At 45.3% G+C, this 19,369-nt stretch overlaps 1 protein-coding gene across 4 annotated transcripts in view; it reads right to left on the minus strand.

The window, feature by feature from the left end:
- The window catches only part of SH3RF1 (SH3 domain containing ring finger 1), a 493,515-nt gene that overhangs the window by 130,877 nt on the left and 343,269 nt on the right, over window positions 1-19,369 (minus strand). The window lies entirely within an intron of this gene.

Genomic DNA, 19,369 nt, shown 5'->3' on the forward strand with positions numbered 1-19,369 from the left:
TGTTTGAAACAACTGGTCGCAATGAGCCCATCTTCCATTACCATGGTGGCTCAGGGGGCATATGAGGAATAGTGTGCCGGTGTCGCCACACCTACAGGTAAGGGGTAGAAAGGAAGGGAAGATGGTGGGCAGGGGTGGGTGTGAGGAGAGGAGAGGGGAGCTGTGGTGATCAAGTCTATCTGAGGCTGACACCATCTTGAGAACAGTGAACGAACTTTGTCCTGACAAAGCTCCCACTCGTGGCAAGACTGCAGTTCTGTGCGGAGGGAATCCGCGATCGTGTTGTGGATCCCGGCCAGATGAAATGGAATGAGGACTATCCCTTGTGTGATCGCCCAGTGCCACAGTGATTGTGCTTCATTGGAAAAGATGGGAGAATGGGTACACCCCCTTGCTTCCTGATGTAAAACATGGTGGTCGTATTGTCTCTGAAGATGCAAACCACCGTCCCCTGAAGCTGGGGTTGAAAAGACCTGGGAGCCCAGAAGACTGCCCAGAGCTCCAACACATTCATGGGAAGTTCCATGTCCTCCGGTAGCCAGAGGCCTTGGCATGGAGCGGACCTGTGTGTGCCCACCAACCAGCCATAGAGGCATCAGTATTCACGGTGGCTTGATGGGCCGGAAGGGCATAAAAAAGGGGCACCCAGAGTCAGGTGTTGCCAATGTTTCCACTGCTGGAGGGGTCATCAAAACTGAAATGAGTGCAACCTTGTCATTCCAGGAACCTAATATTTGTTTCCACCTGGCATCCAGGAACTATTGGAGTGTTCTCATGTGTAGTCTGCAGTGAGGAACAAGAGAATGCAGGAGAACATTATTATTAGAAGGGACTTGATCGAGCATCCTGTGCTTAACTGAGGACAGCTGTTAGACCCTGTGGAGCATGGACTGTCTCCTCTCCTCCGGAGGAGTGGCAGGGCACCACAAGGTATTCAGTCGAGAACACAGGAACAGAGCATTCCGAGATGGCGTTAGACCAGACTTGGCAAAGTTTATAGAGAATCCCAGAGATGTCAGATATCAAATGGTGTTTTTGGTATGCATCAGGGCTAGTTGGTGATACTGATCGGATCCAGATAGGGGTAGACATTAGACATGCACCCTTGTACGGTGCCTTGGGGCAGGCTTTGAACCAAAGGGTAAAGCCTTGAATTGGTAGTGCTTCCCTTGCACCATGAAGTTCAGGAACCATCTATGCTTCCGATGGATGTGTATATGGAAGTATGTGTTTCCAGATCTAGAGGGGCGAGAAAATCTCCTTGCTCCAGCTGCTCTAGAACCTGCTGCATCATGAACATTTGTGACTTGAGGAATTTGTTGAGTTATCTGAGATTCAGAATGGGTCTCCACTCTGGATTTCAGTTTTTCCTTCTCACCAGGGAGTACCTGGAGAAACTTCCCCTTTTTCAGTAGGTACTGAACTTCCTGTAGTAGGAGGGGCAGATGCAGTTCCCTTTTGCGTACAGGTGTAATATTGGGACACTTTCCAAGGAACTCGAGTGTGTGCCCGCTCTACAATGCTGAGCACCCATTTGTCGGTGGTGATGTTCTTCCACTGGTCGACAATTGGTGCTAAAGTGGGGGCACAGTCCCCGATCCTGGTCAGGTCTGCTTTGGAGTCCAGTGATGGATCCCTGCCGCCTCTGCGCACCCCTGTACGCTTGTGATCTACCACAGTAGGTCTCCTGTCAGGAGGCGTGAGACAGTTGCTGATATGACGGCTGCTTATAACTCCCAGAGGTCGTGGAGTCTTCCCTTCCCAGAACAAAAGGGCTGCCTCTGATGCTGGAGGGCACATAAGGAGCAAGCAGTGTCCTTGTCAGTCTTAAGCGCTTGGAGGGTTTCATCGACCTTTATCCCAAAGAGGTTGACACCATCAAAAGGCATGTCAATTGCCTTTGATTATATATCAGGTGGAAATTGGTGGCTTTCAACCAGCCTGGATGTCGTAGGACAGCCACGCCCATCTGGCGGAAACCTGTTTCCGTCACATCCAGTGCCACAGTGATTGTGTGGTCAGATGCTATCTCCCCTTCACGCAGCAAGGCTAATGCTTCCTCCTTCTTGTCATCAGGTATCCATTTTGTACCATAGCTCCCCATCATACCTGGAGAGAATGGCCAGGGAATTCCGAAACCACTGAATTAGGTGATGGTTGCAAATGCATACACTCTGGTGCGTCCTGTGGAACTCTCTCCTCCTTTGGTGGTGCTGAAAATGGGTTCTGCATTACCTTGAGACCATCCTCCCAGATCTTGTCCAACAGAGGAATAGCCACCCCTAATTTCCTGGAGGCTTCCCTCCTTTGGAACAGGAAAGGAATCCCTCCTTCTGTTCCTCAGGAACAAGGTTAAAAAGCTTCATGGCACACATTAACGGGGCATAACAAGACCCAATATCATCAGGGAGTGTACTTGTGGAGGGTAAATTTGCATCAGGATTTCCCCCATCTGCCGGTACCATGTTGTCAACCTCATCGGTAGCCTGGGTACCTTGAGATGTGTCAGCGCCCGTATCCATGTCTGTGAGGGTCACTGGGTTCAAAATCTCCTATGGTGCTGGTCGCGGCTGAGGACCCTCATGTGGCGTGGTTGGCCAGGAGCACCTTAAGGGGCTGGAGGAGGTAGTCTATGCTGCAATTCTGTCACCAGAGATTGCAAAGTGGACAAAGTTTCTTGTGACAAGTCCTTCTCGTCAGAAATCCCAGGGGCCGAAACAGATGGTGTAGAGGCCCAAGGCTGAGCTGGTGGATGAGGAGGCAGTATAATGGGGTCAGGATCCCCTTCCATTTCCTCTTGATCCGAAGATAAAGCCCCCAAAGGTTCTTTGTCTGATATGCTACCCTCCTATAACATCTGGACAGGCGGTGTCGCTATGGCCATGGGCGCCAGTGTAAAAAGAGGCTTATCCTTGGTGGGAAGCGTAGGCACCAGCCTAGGAGCCAGTGAAACTCTGGATATTATGGTAATCACAGACGAGGTTGTTGATAATTGTATTGGTACAGGCAGTGATGACGAAACGGTAACTGTTTCGGTCATATGGCTTGTTGAAGAAGTTGCCGACGGTGGAATGGAAGCTGACGAGCTGTGCTTCGTTGACTAAGAACTGTGCTTGCTCGTGGACAAGCACCTGGATGACGGTGCTCCAGTCGCTGATGATAATTTAGTGGCAACCATGGCCATCGGTGTACCCTTCGCCGTGGTGGAGGACGGCGCCGTCGACGGGCCCTTCGTCGCTGCCGGCGCCGCCGACGAGGTTGAAGATTAGATGGAGGCTTGCCAGCCATCGTAGCCATCGACAGAGCGGTAGACTAACTGTGCATGGGCCCCTTTAGGTTTCTTCCCCAATTAAGTATTCTCATGGGATCTCAACTTCCTACAGGGAGTTTTGTGCTCAGGCCCGCCAACCCTGGCCGAGGCATGACTTCCGAAGACAGAGACTGAGTCAGAGGCATTCTCACCTTCTTCCAACCACGCGACTCACTGTCAGTGGCGTTCTTTCCTGGTTTTCGATGAAAACTCCTGGTAGATGAAGCAGCTCTCTACTTCGTGGTCCGGATGCAGGCAGCAAAGACATTTCTTATGCCGATCTTCTACAAAAATGTTCCTGAGACCGCATTTGGGACAAGGCCTAAACAACAACATCTTACTGACATCCACCATAGCCATGTTGAGAAGGCCTCAGCAATGAAGTTTTCCCTGGCCAGAAGATCACTCAATGGCTCAGATCTTCACCGGCAATGGATCCCCACTACCAGCAGTCACTTATGTAACAAGAGATGGAGACTATGAAGAATCGTTGATCAAAAGAATGAAACAAGTTGAGAAAAATTTGAGGAGCCAATATCAAGGATTCCCAACACGTAGACGTGTGGTAAAAATCTGAAGATGGCCACCAGGGGTGGAGCTAAGGAGGACAAACGTCACTGGTTGGAGAAGTATGACCCCCAAGTGATAGTAATGGCTAAATAAGTGACAAGCAATTTGTTAAGCTTTAAAGCAAAACTGCTTTTAATATTACCGAGGATTCCCAGCCTGACAACGAGGAATATTCATAAGCATGTGAATCCATGTAAGATCCAATGCTGGAGAAAAGGCTCTATCTATATAACTATACCATTGAAGGTGAATAGTGTGTTGATCATTATAATTTCTTTAAAGTATAACTCATTTATCTTTAAATTGATTTAATTATTCCTATTTTGTTAATTAATAGACCTTCTGTGCAACCCAAAAGAGGGGGGTTGGGGGGCGGAGTCTGTAAGGAATCATTTGTTAAATTGGGGTCCCAGATTCATGAAAAGTACTTTATTAAAGGAAAATTGTGTATGCATCGTTTGGGGTGGGTGGAAAGTTCCCCTGAATTAGATGTCACCCGACTAAAACATACACACAATAACCAGCATGTATACCTTTTATCAAAATCATCTACAGTTTTCACACACCCACGTTTATATTATCACTCCGGCTCCCTATCTTCCTTATCTACCGAGCGTATTTGCATCTGCTCCTGCTTATGCCACTAAACCCTTACCCTACCCCTTTTCTCTACAACAGACTCTGTTCTGAACATTCCAGGCATGGGCCTCATTGTGCATTTACTAATAAGGCCTGTGTCTCATTAGTACACATAACCACCACAGTAGTTTCAGTGCCGAGAGCCCACTATGGTGGTTGCAGGCACAATATATATAACAATGTACTGACTTACACTCAAAATGTTTAAGCACGTTTTGTAATCCTGGTAGATGTTTACCTTCACTGTGGCATCTCTGTTGTCAAAAAGATCTGAAATTGATCCTTACAACAACTACAAGGATACGCTGCAATTCTCCAGCTGGGAATATTATGAAGAAAGTAACAAAAATAGATAGAACCCTTTAAATCTTACCTATGATAAAAACACTAGTAGACTCCATTCTTGCAAGTAATTGCTTGCTTGTAGGATTACAATCAAGTCTTTGTTATCAAGCACACCATGAACCACCATGGTCCATTAACCGACACCCGCCATTGCTGGTAACAGTACTGTTCCGGTAATGGAAATGGCATATACAGGTTAGGACTAAGGATAAGCGAGGTTCCTACCACAGAGTCCTGGGAAACCATGCAGAAATCCAATGACCTTTTTACCCAGCCTTTTTGCTCTGTTTTTCAGCTTGGTGTCACCCGAATAGCCATGTTTGCTTTCCCATCATCAATTCATGCATCACCAGGCTTCTAATGGACGCAGGTAATCAAGCTTTTAGTGTGCATTTAAACAACTCTGAAAGGGCCCATTTTGTCAAATCTACGTTATCCTGAAGGCTGCCAATGTGCAATTCCGGCCACTGACTGCCTTACAGGACGGACCCGTACAAGGTCAATAGTATGGCATTTGATCAGAGGTAGGGAGTACACAGATCTTACTGAGTGATGATTTAGTTTCAAGAAAAGTAATTATGGGGAGCTTCCAAAACATAGGGAACATTTAAAATGCAAAGAAGAGTACAAAAATATCACCAGACAAAGAATATTTGGAAATTAAACCAAAGGTGAAAATTATATAAGATATTGGAAGAGGGGCTTTGTGACAACAAAAGTAATCACTTTTATTGGTGAGTAATTATTAATTATTTAAACATTAAAAATATGATTAATGAAATAAAAATCATAATTACATAAATACTGCAAATGTATTGATAAGAAAATAACTACATGTTTCATGAACATGAATAAATAAACAGTAGCTCGTGGTTTTCCCTCATTTTAAAAAACAATACAAATTAAAATATTTTTGAAAGGCAAAGCATTGGAACAAAAAATACAAACTTCAATTGGATAAGAAAAACAAAGTGTTAATACATTTTTTCCATCAAATGCTGTCCTAATTGATTCTTCGTAAAAGTAGCTTTTCAAAACAGTAATCAGTATAATCACAAATATCCATATTTAACACATGACTTTCTACAGGAAATCAGAACCAGGTGTTTAATGTTGGGGGTTTACATACATTCAAGCGGAACCGACTGGACCGCTTTATTTGGGCTACACAGACAAACGAGCAATGGCAGAATTTCTTTTTATCAGTGCAATGAACAGAGTGAGGTTTTTAAGGCACCACTCAATTTGCCACCAAACATATGGGGCGATAGAGGGCCTCAAATTCCAAGCAGCCCTTTCTCTAAACCAAAATGTCTTGCCTTCCATAAACCTTAGCATCTAGGTAATGAGTGGACTTTCCAGACTGCCCTTTTACCAAGATAGGTAGAGGGGGAGGGAGGGCAAGAGAAGGCGATAAGGGAAGAGAGGCAGAGAGAGGGTGATGCAAATGGAGACACACACACACAGTGATCTGTCTGCAAGAGCCCAGTGGTAGAAGTGCAGGGTTGTTCTTCCTTACACACACACACGCACACACACACACACGCCCCCCCACCCCACAAATTGCAACCACCGGTCTAGCCATTAGCACATTAACACCAAACCCATGACAAAGCTCTCTTCTTCAGCCCCATCAAACCCACATCAGCAGCTTTGCAGACCCCCATGCGTTTTAGGCCATCAGATCTTTGGCTCTCCCCCTACATAGCATACTTCCGACCTGCACCTATCAACACCACAGGTTTTGCATCTTCCTCTCCCCCACTGTCTTGCAGCCTCTTACCCTTTTTTCTTACAGAGGCATACATAGTTAAGCCACACCAAAAGAGGCAGAAAGGTGGTATACGCAACCACTTACATTACCTTGCATCACAAACTGCCCTGTGCATTGAAATGCTCTCGTCATCAGAATCTTTGCCCTAAATTGCATATAGTGCACCTTCCGCGATCAGGATTTAGACAGCATAGTTAGCCCCCCTGAATCACACATATTGCACAATACACTGTCAGGCTTTAAACAGATGAGCTTCCCCCGCTAAATTGCACATATCATACTGCACATGCTCAAGCTTCAGAAAGCAGAGATGCCCTCCTAAATCGCATGTCCCTTACCATACATGGTCAGACAACAGAGCTATCCCCTTAAATTACACATCCTGCACGGTACATATTGTGCCCTACTATGCAACACATCTAGGTATCCCTAAGAAACCCACTGACCACATCAGACGTCAACCACCCTCACTCGCAGCAAGCCGACAAAATACCCCACACAAACAGCTAGAGAAAACACGCTTCCTGGTGGAAGCAATTAACGTGCAAACTTCTCCAACCGACCAAACACTGACAAGTCAAACATTTGAGGCCTTGCATCTGAAAACAAAACGTCCCTGGTTTACATATCAATACCCACCTGGAACAAACACCCACACAGACGCCAGCTGCTCCTAGTCCTACAAGCACCAACAGTTGAGCAGAATTCCTTGTCTTTTCCCTCTATCCATTTAACTAACCTCACCCCCCCACTTTGTCTTTTAGCTCCATGAGAGCAACTGGAGATCATGAAAATTACAGCAGTGCACAGGATTAAATCCCAATAACATAACTTTGCAGCTGCTCCCCATCTTGATTACTGAATGTGACACGAATAGTGCAATATGGCCAGCGATTGGGTTTGTGTCTACTAAACACCTTCCCTTTGTGATCCCAAAGCAGGAAGAGCAGATACTGCCCATCTACATGTCTTTGTTGTCCAGTGCATTTTGGGAATCACAGTGAATGAGGACAGCTGGCTTGTCAAACTCACACCTCACCGCTAATGAGAAGTGTGCATAAAACTGAATTGCGACTATGTGGCTTTCTACAAGAGATGTCGTCTCCAGTGTCTGAATATATGCGAGTGTCTCCTGTGGTCCCAATGGAAATACGAACCAGTAACACAAACCCTTTTTGATCTCAGACTGAATACAGATAAGTTATCTTGCACCCTTTTTACCAGTTAGTAGGTGCTGTAGGAGTCCTCTGGAAACTGTTTTGTGACTTAAACTAAATCCATGCTACGTAGGTTTCAGTTCAGGATCAAATTTCAGGTTACAATCTTTTGCATCACCCACAAAGCACCAACCAAACGCGAGCTGATCAACCAGACCTACAGAGTAATTCAGAACTGGATGGCTACCCACAACCTCTGTCCCAATAAAGAGAAGACCAAGCTCCTCATTGTGGGCTCCTCTGACTGTCGAAGTACCTTGCACCCATTATACTCCTCCATGAGTCTCGGGATGATAGCTCAGCAGCAACGTGCTCGCCTTGGAAGCAAGACGACAGGGAGCACCATAGGTTTGATCCCCGGGTCTGCGCTTAGAAATCTCTGGGTATTAAGCAAGTTATAAATAACCAATCATATCATATCATATCATATCCCCATCGACTAAACCACCATACAGGTCTACAAGCACGTGAAAACATTGGGTGTTTATTTGGATGCTGAACTGAATATGTCCCGCCACATCAATGCTTTGGCGTCCTCCACAGCCTGCACTTCTCTCCCAGAGTAGGAAATTAATCTCTCCTCCAAATTGCCTCACCCTTGCACGTGCCATTATTGGCAGTGAACTTGATTAGTAAAATGTGCTATTCTCTGGCACCTCTTCCAAGAACCTGAAAACTCCAACTCTTACAAAATAAGGCCCTAAGGGCAGCTCTAGGATCGAAACTCTCTGACCGCATCTCCGCAGCAAGAAGGGAAGTACACTAGCTACGTATAAAAGCACAAATTGAATTTAAAACGCTCACCATTGTCCACTGATGTCTGCACCAGAACACCCCGCCTACCTCAGCTCTCGCATTGCCACTAAACCAGTGACTCAATGCCTCCGCTCCTCCTCCAGCTGCATTCTGCTCACTCCCAGATTCAAGCATAAGCAAGGGGCTCCAGCTTTGAAACACTCTTCCGGACCACATCAAAAATGAACCTTCCTTCCTTGTCGTCAAAAGACTCTTAAAACCTGGCTATTTAACAAATATGTATCATTCTATTACTATGAACACTGTTATGTACTATGTCCTTTTTACAAACCCTGTACAAGTGCTGTGATAACCCTGGGTCTGGGCGCTATGCAAATGAAATAAATAAATAGCCTCCTCAGCAAATACCTGATAAGTGACGCCCGTGTCAACACCATAACTTCTTAAATAGGAAGGATTTGGTCATGATTTTCCAGTCCCACTTTACTGAAGTGTTAATGGACACATTCGTCACCAACAAGTACAACTCCCCCATTTCCATGCTTGGTTCCCAACATTCTAAACACATGCCTTGGTAATTTCACTTAATATGCGTAAGCTTAAACCTCTTTCTTGGCCAATTAGAATACATTTCAAATATGCCACTGTGGACAACAGTTCTATAATAATTAGTCATGTAATATCTGTAGACAAAGATTGAGGGCCATGCTCTGATGGAAGGAGACAACCACGATTTCCCACCCCTGTCATGAGATTGAGAGAAGTCGTCAGCGGCAAGTCTCAGGGACTGGTCGTCTGTCTACACGTTGGCGGATCTCAAAATCTTTGAGGCAGATCCTCAAGCCTTTGGAGACGAAGGGATGCATACCCAAATCATCTCTATCTGGCTCAACCCAGTGGGCATGAGGCATGATGATGGCAGGGTATGAAAGAGGGAGCTGGGCAGGGAACTACTCCTCTACATGGTTCAGCATGCAGTGTCTTCAAATTGTTACATCGCCACTGTCTCTTCAGTTCTATAGACATCTCCTTCTTCTAGTGGACATTAAGCAATCTAATCTACAGGATCAACTAAACATGGATTATGTGCAGCTATGCACACAACTGCATGGGGGGGGGTTTGTTTGTTTTTATTATTTGTAATGCGCACCTAACCCAGAGGTAACGCGGCGCAAGAGCAACAAGAGGATTGTATAGCTTAGGTTACATAAGGCACTGTGGATAGAGTCCAGCTATGGTTACAGTACTGGACACAACAGTGAAAACAGGTACAATAAGTAAAATTTACATAAAATAAAATATACATATACAGAGAACAGATACAAAAGTAAAATTTACATAAAATAAAATATTCACAATTTACAAGTTTTGTATTATAACTGAGAGGGGCAAGTCGGTGAAAGTACCAGTACGTTAATTGTCATGTTCCTTAATCCAGTGGATAAGATTAGACCTAAATTGTAAGTGAGGAAGGTCTTCCCTTAGGGATGGCGGTAGGGAGTTCCAATTTTGTGCTGCTTTGACAGGGAAGCTAGACCCCCCGGTCATGGTACGTTTGAATCTTGGCACCAGTAGTAGGTTGGCATTAGCCTTTCTGGAGGGGCGGCGAGATGCTTGTCTAGTGAATCTCGTTATAAGGTATTGAGGGGCAGATTCGGGGAGGCATTTGTGAGTCAAAGAGACAGATTTAAGGAAAATCTTGTCTTTAGTGGAGAGCCAGTTGACAGATCTTCTAGTGTCTGAAATGTGGGCTTTCTTCGGAAGACTTAGGGCTGCTCTTAGAGCATTATTTTGCAAGATTTGAATCTTATTTGTAATTTATTTATTACTACCTACATAAAGGGCATTACAATAGTCCAACTTGGACAGGATCAAGGCTCTAGCTAAGGTGATACAATTGTTGGAAGAGAGGAAAGGTTTGGCTGCTCTGATAAGTTTGCAGGTATAAGAGGTAGCGGAGGCCATTGCGTTTACCTGTTTTTTTAATGTTAGTGTGGAGTCTAGATGGAAGCCAAGAGTTTTAACCTCCTTAGCCACAGCAATGATGTTATTGTCAATTTCGAACGAGGAATAGTTTTGGCCTAGTTTGTTGAGATTAGCTGTCGTGCCTAAAATGAGGAGTTCCGTTTTGTCATCATTCAGGCATAGACCATGTGAGGCCATCCATGCCTGGATGATGAGGTACACTCATGTGTAGTGCGAGGATGGGATAGATCTGCTAAAGAATACTGGGGTTTCCAGCAATCCTGGCTTAGCCTAGGAGGAAGCACAGCATATATTTTTCCAAAATGGAACCCTGTGATTAAAGTTGTCAACCGCCAGTTAAGCATTGCCAAAAATTTCATGCTTACATTAAGGCCAACCGTGAGAAAGCCCAATTCAGACCCCTGGTACTGTCCCAATTTCAACACTCAATTATACTGCACCCTACCTATGAACGTGGTGCATCCTTTGCAAATGCTTGACAACAAGGACTCCATAGGTATTGAATATGTAACCATAGTGACTGTGTTTAGTCACTAGGTCCTACCCAGAGAATAAAATGAGTCTGTGTTCTTAACCTCTTTAACAGACCATATGGTCCAAATGTCTGGTTCATCTTCAAAGGTGACTTAAGAGAAACGCAACACTGCCTTGCACATGGTTTTATCAAACGAAGTTTGGCAGGCACAGACCATCAGTTCAGCAGCCATTTATATGGCTCATTCTCCCAGTGTCCCCAACCTCCATTGAGAGCACTATTTTGCAAATTATTACATTGACATTATATTTTGGAAGAGCAACACCATCTGTTGTACTTTGCCTAACCTAAGTGAACTGCTTAGTGTGGTCTTTTTCTCTACAGAGTCTTCAACTGTTGAAAGATCTTGCCATCAATAAAAATAAAAGTAAAACGACAATATTCTCTGCTAAACATAAATGATCATTCTGGAAGCCTGATGGATGCAGGCCTCAGCAAATAGACAGCTTTACACACAGCGAAACAATTCTATGTTTTATCGAATTAAATTACCAAGTGGTAATTTACTCTATGAGCATTATTTCGATTTTCTTTTAATTATTTACAAAGCACCCCCCAGCGTCCACTACCCTTCCGCTACCTCCCCTATTCTCACCCCACCTCTCCCTTACACGCTCTAACCCTTTAAAAAACGGTTGTAAGTTATTTGTTTGGGCAAATTTGCTCTAGGCCGAATTGTTCACAAAACCTTTTTTTTTTAAAACACATTTCCTCGCAAACAAAAGGTGTGAGCGGGAGACCCCTCACAACCACTGCACCCCCCACAATAATTACATCCCGAAACCCACCCCCATATACATTTCGAGCGAGTAGGCCTACATATAAATGGGGGAAGACCTTTAAAACATATATAAATGTATTGCCCAATGACTTAACTCTGTCAAAGTAAATTACCAACGAGAAATTGACTTTGATAAAGCAAAGGTATACAAAGATGAACATTTCATGGTGCAAGGTAATACATGCCCAGGTTCAATAATCCCTTGCTGCCAATCACCTGCTGCCTTGCTTAGACTACCAGATGTCTGTCATCCGGGACATCATGCCCAGGCCTGGGTTTCCCTTTCTCCGACTACTGCATTTTGGGAGATAGTAGTCTTGTCAATTCAACTGAACAATATAAACTGAGGTAAAACTAAAGTAAAAGCGAAGACCAAGTCTGATGCTGGATGTACCCAGTGACATGGAGTCATTTGGTAAACTTACCTCAGGCATGCATGCCCATTCTCCACATGCACAAAGCACACCATTTGTCATTTTCCACTCTCCCACCCCCAACTGCTATATTCCTCCCAATCTACTGCCCAACACGTACTGAGATAACCTTCCTGGATGAAAACACCAACCTCATCACTGTACCAACTATCCACAGATCCATGAATGTCTTCATTGGAGAGTTCAATCTGCCAGAAGCACAATCAAGCAAGAAAACCAAAGAAGACCTCTTTGATGTCCTGGCCACCATCCAGATCACACAACTGATCACTGTTGCCACCCAAAGAAAAGGCACCCCTCCCTCTACCTAGTATTCATCATATCCCCAGACATCAACTGCCTCCCACCTCCGCAATTTGAATGGAGCCACCATGCAACCATATTTATCAAGGTCCAAAACTTCCATCAAGGCAAACTGAAAGTAACCAAGAAACCTTGACCCTCATTCAAACACTTCCCCTGTCCCCTTATATGAAACCTCACCAACCAGGCCTCCACATTCACTACTTCATCCAATGTCAACATTCTTTTCAACTGGCTCAACCGCATACAGACTCTGCCAACACTGATGCACCACAAACTATCAACCAACAAAACCAAGCCATCCACACCTTAGCATACAGAAGAACTCACTGACAGTAAGCACATGCCATCAGCACACAAGAAAAGACCTTGAGAAACCCCAGACTGCTAGAAGTATTCAAACTTGATAAACCATTAATGAGCCTCCAGGACCTTCATCAACTCGGTCAAAGGATATTTCGACACAGCAGCCATAGCAGGAACCTCAAACAATAGCAGTGCCCACGGCAAACTGTCAAGTACTGCATAATCCCCTACCAGCCCAAACATGACCCAAATTCATGCAGAGTGGTACTCAACATGTTCTTTACAGACAAAATCGACACACTCCAAAGCCACAATGACAGTACTCCCACCCACCATTTACACCCTTGCCATACCACCATGCCATGTCCCCAAATGGTCAGAATACATTGCCTCAACACTGGAAGAACTTGCAAACATTCTTAAATCACTTGAGGACACCTCCCAGGAAGACAACGTCATCCCAGCCTTCATCCTGAAGAACCTGGCATGAAATGCTCTTCTCTCCTCCACACCATCAATGCCACACTCATGCACGACATCATCCGTGATGCACTCAAAATTGGACAGGCAAAAAAAGCCCACACTCGACCTGGACAACTTAGAAAACGACTGCTCCACCATCTACCTAGCTTTAATTGGCAAGATCATTGAGAAGACTGTAAAGCTAAAACCACACAGCAAGATCGTCAAACACAACATACTTCAGGAATACCAGTCAGGCTTCCTAATGAGATGCAGTACAGAGACTGCCAACATCCAGTTCATTAACAAGGCACTCATCATTGACACAGGCCGCCCATGCCGCCTGTTGGTGCTCGAACTCTGGCGCATTTGATGTGGCCAATCGCAAATCGCTAATCAATACCCTGTCCACCGGCATGGGATTTGGTGCCACAGTCTTTGATGGTTTGACTCCTACCTCACCCACAAACACCAGATTGTCTAAATGGGCAACTGCAGATTCCGGCAAAACCCTGTGGAGTCCTTTATCTTCAATCTCTATTATGGACCCAATGAGGGCACTGGTGGCTAAATTCAACATCACAATCCATACTATGCTGATGACACACAGCTATGCCTGAAGGGGAACTGCCTAGACAACATCACAATCACTGCTTCACCATCATTTAAGCATGGATGCCAAGTCCCTACCTGAAACTCCACCAAACCAAAACAAAGTTCACCCATTTTGGAGGCATCACCAAATTAGTGGCTGACGGAGATGGATCTTGACTGCATGTCATCCGTGGGGCAAAGTCCCCCAACTTCAGGATTGAATGCAACTTCTCCTCCAATGCACACATCGTCAAGAATACACAGACAGCAAAGTACCAGCTCTCACCCCTGCGCCAAATCAAACCCTTCATCCTTGCCATGGACTTCATGTCCATTATTTAGGCCATGGTGTTCTCCCGCTTGTATGGTGCCGTCGCCCTTCTGACAGGAGTCCCAACCACAATTCTGGCCCCTCTGAAAGCCGTCCAGCATGCCTCATTGCAGGACTGAAAAAAATACCACTCTCAAGGAATTACACTAGCTACGCCTCCACCTTCAAGGTAAATTGCATCCCAAACAAAGCTCCAATGTCAAAGGCACCACCATACTTTGCTGAAAAGATCACCATCTCAGAAGGACAACGCAACAGTAGAAGACAAGAACTGGAATCCAAGAAGTGTAAGAAGGAGAAAAACAGACTCCCTGCTAATATCCTGCTCGCTCCCTTCTTCCTGTGATTCAGGAAAAGAAATGGTAACTGTGCTTCTCAATGAACACATCACCTACAATAGAGGCCCATAGACTACTGTTCTACGCTATATACCAGTCCCACCTCAATAATTCAGCGCTATGTTGCTTTCTAGCTAGGCTTGTGCTGTGTACATCACCTACATAAAACACATACATACAAGAGAGATGCCTAAATAAAAGATACATACAAGACATATCTTTTTACAGCAGTCCATAAAGTGACATCGTTTTTGTATAGGGAGGAAAGTGCTGCATTGTTTATTGTATTTCGTCATTAGTGGTAATGCTGCAATTCTTAAAATTAATGTAAAAATATGGCTTTCCCTTCAATATGCCTAGTAATTTCTCGTAAAAGATTCCTTGGTGTTTGAGAATGTCAGATTAGAAACTGTTTAGAGCTCAAATGATTTTAGGATCCTGTAAACATGTGGAGAATACTAGGTCACTACTCTATTGCTAAAACTTCTATAATGAATTAACTGGGGCTTTGATTGGTGTTCCCCATTCCCTAGCTGTCTTATCTATAGGTCTGTTAATCTCTGGAATGTATTTATGACGACAGATTGTTATAGCCGACTGAAATAAGGCAGGTAGTGGCATTCTATGTATTCGTTTTCATCTCTGTATTTAAACCTTCTTCATTGGTGCAGCAGTGGCTGCAACATCTTCCCCTGGGCCCAACTCCTTCTGCGTGGAGCTGCAATATACCTTGGTGGCGGGCCTCTTCAATCATGGCCACCGCCTTGTAATTGTCCCGATCCACATCTACAACTGCGGAAGGGACGCCAGATTGGCTGAGGCACCACCCGGGCCCGGGAGCCGGCAGCCGACGTCTGCCCCCCTCTAAGGGCCACCTATAAGGGCAACAACAAGCCTTGTCTGGGCTTTGTTAGCCCCCTCCCACTACTACTTGATCCGGAGTTTCAGAGTGCCCCCCATCAGCCCTGCACGCTGAGGAACTTGAAAAGCCCCCTCCTACAAAACTGCCTTCACTTTCTGCCTGCCTGCCTACTAACAAAAAGGTAAGCGCTGCTGCCCGGCGGTGTGTTACTTCTCCGTGCAGAATTCAACAAGGAAGCCATGGTTATTGTGCACTCTCCAGAATCTGAGGCCTCTGTGATGTCAGGGTGCTTTTCCTGGTTCCTTTCTTCTCTTTACCACCTCCCACACCCCTTCTCACTGCAGGTCCCCAGCTACTACTGCAACGTTTCTTCTGCAAAGCACTACATCTCCTACACCTGGCAAGCAGCGAGATTCCTTGCCTTCCCTTCTTCGCTGCTGCAGCGCTCATGGTCATCCCATAGCCTGCAGCCTAGCCAGACTGAGTTCAGCATGTCGGCAGCCTTGCTCTAACCTCGCCCCACTCGAACTTGATGCTCTCATACTGCAACTTCAACCTACCTGCACCGAACATTTAACTTTTCCACCAGTTCTTGTTGTGATATGACTTTTTAAAGACTTAACCTATGTGTTCCTTGTGGTGATCTGCCATCACTCTTTCGGCACTTTGTCCGCACTGAACTAAATCTGAAATTGCCTGCTTTCTCTAATCTCAGGCCCTTTTACCACATCGTCGATAACCAAATCTGGCTGTTGTGAACCCTGAATGTTTTTAAAAATTGACCTACCTGTAAATATAGTTTGTGCTTGGAAAGTATGTTTTCACCCACCTGTTTGAAAGTCACAGGTTGCCTACCTGTAACTCCAGTATGCTCTTAAAAAGGTATGTTTTGTACCCACCTGTTAAGCAATTCAAATCAGGATGTTATTCTTTAAATCTGCTGCCCTTGTTTAAATGCATTCTCCTGTATTTTGGAAACCCAAATCTGGATGTTTTTAAATATGCCACCCTTGTTCAAATGTTGGCATTTTTCCTGTATCACAGATCTCCAAATCTGGATGTTTTTAAATCTCCCGCCCTTGTTTAAATTATTGTTTAAATGCCCTGCACCTGATTCACTTGTTCCTGTTTTGCTGCTAGACAGCCTGGTGAGTTCTTTCGTGCACTGTGCAGTTATGTCTCTCTCTCTTTCCCCTTGGTATCCTTCTGCCCCCTGCCCCATGGTGCTCTCCATCTCCTCCATCTATTCTAATTGCTACTTTATTACCCATCATCTCTCCCTTTCAAAGCCTGGAAGGAAAACGATTAAGGTAGTACTCCTGTTCTCTAACCCCGGCCTTCGTATTGCCGACACCTATGTCAATGCTGTTTCCAGACAGACCATCACCGACATCCTCTTTGTCGTTCCCTCGCCGGAACTATGGACTCCCCATATGGTCTCAGCCATGATCATTAATGGTGGAACCAGATGGGAAGTGCTTTTGGCTCACTTATCATTCAGGTGCATCATTAATGTCTACCAGAATGGCACTATCATGGCCCAGGGCTAAAATCCCAACCTCCTCGTTCAACAGGCACCTCCCATCTCTCATTAACTTCCTCCCTTCTCCTGCCACTCCTCCCGTCGGCCACCCCACTGGCCTCTTCGCCCCCACCAATGGTTTGTATCTTGTTTCTGTACCCCTCCTCGGAAAAGCTTTAAAGGTGGCAACCAGCTTCATTTAGCTATCCTCAATTCTCGCTCTGCTGTTAAAACACTCCTCTGAAATCTGTCAACTCCTTGAAGACTTTGACCTTGATGTCCTTGCCCTCACTGAGACGTGGTTAAATGCCAGCTCTGTCACTGCTTTTGACACTTTCCCTTCAGAGCGCTACAAGATCCTCTCCAAGCTCAGGCCTAACTGGTCTGGTGGCAGAGGGGCCCTTGTTTACCCAGAATGGGTCCCTGCTTCTATCATACCCACTCGATCCTACTCTTCCTTTGAATGCCTTGTCTGCAAGCTTTGTGTCTCTCCTACCCTCTCACCACCATTTATAGGACACCTGGGCCGGTCTCCCTCTTCTTCTCATGAGTGGGCAGACCTTGCCTCTTCTCTCCTGACCTCTACCTCTAAAGCTTGTCATTCTCTGAGACTTCAATAGTCATCTTGATTCTCCTGATGCGGCCACTTTACTCTTCGGCAACCTCTGTGACTCTCCCTCACCATTCTTCCTTCCAGTCCGACTCACTCAGCCGGGCACATACTGGATGTGCTCTTCTAAGCAGATATCCCTTTCTCTAGCCCTCTCACTACACCTCTCTCTTTGTCTGACCATGCTCTCTTCTCCTCCGGAGCTCCTGGGCTCTCCGGCAAGCCTCCTCCTGCACTGTTAGTCTCCTTTGCCACCATTCGTCCGATTAAGTGAGTGTCAGTAGCTGCTATTGCCGCCTCCTTCATTCCCTCTCGAAACCCTGCTATGGATTCTCCCACCGACCCAGTCCTTGCTAACCTTTACCACTCCATCTCCCACACCCTTACCCTGGCACAAGGATCCGCATGAAGCCTGCTTCCAGGTGCAATAGTTGGTGTGATTCCAACTTTGTCTTGCTGAAAAGCAAGTGCAGAGTTGCGGAACGAAGTGGTTGGCTTCTTGCAAATACTCTGACAAACTGGCCTGCTGCCTGCTCCAAAGGCAATACAGATTTTCTCCATCCGCTCCAAGAAGTGGGCCTATATCCAGGTCTGCATCTCTGGTGCCACACAAACAACGCAGCTGAACTTTTCAAAATCTGTAAGGAACTCCCCAATCCCATTGCAGTGTCCACTTCTCCTCTTCCTTATGTGGGATGTATTAACCCACTTATGCTCTGCCCTGTGGCATCACTGTGTTCTGGTGGTGCCAGAATTATTAAAATGGCCGCAAAACCCCTGTGCGTGCCAAAACCTATGGAAATCGTGCATTACAACACGAAAAGATGGCTGCCAAATCTACCATGCATGTTGTCAGTGGTGGAACAGAGAGCGCACTCCTGAAACATGTCACTGGGCTTCACAACATGTAAAAATGGAGCCTGCATGAAAAGCAGTGCTTTGCTGAAAGAAATCTTGTTTTTAAATCTTTTTCTTGGTTGCTGAAACTGCAGAATGCCAGCACAAAACACCTGCAAACATCCCATATTCTTGCTGGGTGCTACAATTCATTTAATTCAAGAAATCATTATGAACAATGTCCTGAAAAGCTGAATTTGTCATCAAAACATTCACAGCAAAAATGTGCCTGCCTGTGAAATCTGTCAAAATATGGGCGCAGTACCCGTGGCCGCCTGTATGACAGCTGTCAGTAGATTGCATCATAAGGATTTAAACTGGTACAACTGAAATCTAATGTCTGAAAATTAAGTGACCTGTTATTGAGAGTAACCTAGGTTGTAACTATTTAAATCCCATGGTTTAGAATCTGGAATAAGTGTTCTAGCTGCTTGTTTTGAAATTGCAAGTTTGTTTTAAACTAAGAAAAAAAAATGTAACAGAATGACATTGAATTTAAGACTGCCTCAAAGCATCCATACCAGTATGATAGCTTCCCCCACAGAGGCCAGGCATCTCCCTTCTGCTCACTCCACCAGGAAATCACACCTCTGATGATTAGATTAGGGAAGGAGAATTTGGTCTGTCAGGGGAAAAAGACAATGGACTTCCTCCAGTCAAAGGAAGGCTAAGTGTGAAGAGTCGTAAAATGGCCTGAGCCTCTGGAGGAAATGGGAGTAGACTGCTTCTGGACTGCAGAGAGCCAGAAGGAGGCGGAGACAAACAGCCATTTGGGGCTGGACATTCACAAAGAAACA

This window comes from Ambystoma mexicanum, chromosome 6q, assembly GCF_040938575.1.
Source record: "Ambystoma mexicanum isolate Mex_15411 chromosome 6q, UKY_AmexF1_1, whole genome shotgun sequence".
Lineage (NCBI taxonomy): Eukaryota > Metazoa > Chordata > Amphibia > Caudata > Ambystomatidae > Ambystoma > Ambystoma mexicanum.